Source organism: Procambarus clarkii, chromosome 40 (genome assembly GCF_040958095.1).
Source record: "Procambarus clarkii isolate CNS0578487 chromosome 40, FALCON_Pclarkii_2.0, whole genome shotgun sequence".
Classification (NCBI taxonomy): domain Eukaryota; kingdom Metazoa; phylum Arthropoda; class Malacostraca; order Decapoda; family Cambaridae; genus Procambarus; species Procambarus clarkii.
In genome coordinates this window covers 18,089,305-18,091,804 of record NC_091189.1, presented here as the reverse complement: position 1 = coordinate 18,091,804, position 2,500 = coordinate 18,089,305, and positions in this window count along the sequence as shown.

Sequence of the window (2,500 nt, the reverse complement as noted above, 5' to 3'; positions counted from 1 at the left end):
ACTTGTGCTTCCAGGGGTTGAGCTTTGGCTCTTTGGTCCCGCCTCTCAACCGTCATTCTACTGGCGTATAGATTCCTGATGAGTGTCTCGAGCTCTATGATCTCTACATTTGAAACTGTGTATGGAGTTAGCTTCTACAACATCACTGCCTAGTACATTCCATTTACAGTACTAACTACTCTGACACTGAAAAAGTTCTTTTTAATGTCTCTGAGGCTCATTTGGGTACTCAGTTTCCACCTGTGTCCCCTTGTGCGTGTACCACCCGTGTTAAATATTCCATCCTTGTCTACCGTGTCAATTCCCCTGAGAATTTTGTGTGGTGATCATGTCTCCCCGAGCTCCTCTGTCTTCCAGCGACGTGAGGTGCATTTCTCGCAGCCTTTCCTGGTAACTCATGCCTCCTAGTTCTGGGACTAGCCTTGTGGCATACCTTTGAACTTTTTCCAGCTTCGTCTTGTGCTTGACAAGGTACGGGCTCCATGCTGGGGCCGCATACTCCAGGATTGGCCTTACATACGTGGTATGCAAGGGTTTGAAAGATTCCTTCCATAGGTTTCTGAAGGCAGTTCTGATGTTAGCCAGCCTTGCATACGCCGCCGATGTTATTTTTTTATGTGGGCTTCAGGATTTAGGTTTGGCGTGATATATTAACTCCTAGATCTTTCTCTCTGTCCGTTTCGTGAAGGACTTCAACTCCTATTCGGAATCCAGGGTCTGGCCTCCTATTTCCTGTCTAGTTTCATTACCTTACATTTACTTGGGTCGAACTTTAGTAGCCAGTTGTTGGATCATTCCTTCAGTTTGTCTATGCCTTCTTGTAGCCTCCTGCTATCTTCCTGTCTTACTCCTCCTCATAATTTTTGCATCATCAGCAAACATTGAGCGGAACCAGTCTATTCCCTGTGGGAGATCATTTACATATATCAGAAACAGTATAGGTCCAAGGACTTTTTTTTTTTTAGTGACCACAACACAGCAGTTGCAACATCAGGATCTGCGGGTTGGTACAAGGATTCAACCAACTACGAACCACTTAGTTTGATGAAAGGGAGCAGTAGAGCAACAGAAGTGCACTTACACCGCATCAGGCTTGGATACCCATGTGCATGGGAAATAGGCTTACAGGTTCCGGAAGTTTTAGTTTAGTTCATTTATTATGCACCCCATACCCATCTTGTGGGCGGTAGTGGAAAGGGTTACAGAGGCACATAATGGGCTCAGGGACTGAACCCCACAATTCATTTAGCTAAGCAAGTTACAATCTTGATGAGCTAGTTACAAAATTCAATATAAGTCATCACATCAACAATGGGTTCGAGATCGACCTCAAGTACAGGTTCTAAATTAAGCAACTGACATATGTGGAGAGCTAGTGTCAAAATTTATATGTTTGTCCTGTACACCGCCCCCCATTCAGTGGGCAGCGGTGGATAGGTTACAATCACTTAGTTACTACCTACAGTTAGCAAACTGGGGATATTTGGCTAAAATTTCTGGTAGCAGATCATTTTGAATGAAATATTGATACATCGCTGGAACATTGGTTATAGAATTGTCTCTAAATTCACGTATCTTTTCGCACTCCATCACATAGTGACGCAGGGTGTGCGAATAATTTTGTTGACACAGTTTACATTTGGTCAGGTCTACATCAGCAGATAATGAGAATTCCCAGAGATACTTGTAACCGAGTCTAAGCCGAGCAGTATAACATCTAGAAGTCTGCTGATTTTATTGGATGATCCATAGATGTGTGGCTCCTCTTGCATGATAGTATGATGATAGATGGAATTACTGGTGTCAATTTCACTTTGCCTCAGATCTACAAGATCTTGTTGAAGTTCTCGGTGTACTGCTGCTCTCAGCCCTGGAAACACAAACCGAAACTGTCTCAATTTTCCGCTTGTTACAACTTGTAATAAAGTTGTTACATCTTGGCTTAACGTGTTTATGACGTATTAGAACGTTGTTACAACTTGCTATATTGGTTGTTATAATTGGTTAGGAGGGGTTAAAACTTGTTCGAACGTTGTACCAACGTCGTAGTTTCGCTGTGTGTTTGGCGGGAGATTGCTCATTGACAATCCAAGGTTACACTCAACGGCTCCTTTAAAGGCAGAATCTTTGGCTAACTTATCAGCTCTATCATGCATTCGGAGGCCAACATGAGATGGAGACCACATGAAATGGACTCTGTTACCATCCTTAATAATTTTGTTGTATTTGTTTCTAGCTTCGGACACGAGCATGTTACAGTTATGTCTTAAAGAGTTGAGAGCATTTAAGGATGATAAGGAGTCACTTACAATTAATGTATCAAGTTTTGAGACTTGTACACATTTCAGTGCAAGGATCAAGGCAAATAGTTCAGTCTGAAGGGTAGAGGCCCAGTTGTTTATACGGACTCCCCACTCAAAGTATAGGCCATCGCCCATTGTCAGGACAACTGCACTTCCAGCTGCACCCGTGGTGCGGTGTAGGGAACCATCAGTGTATA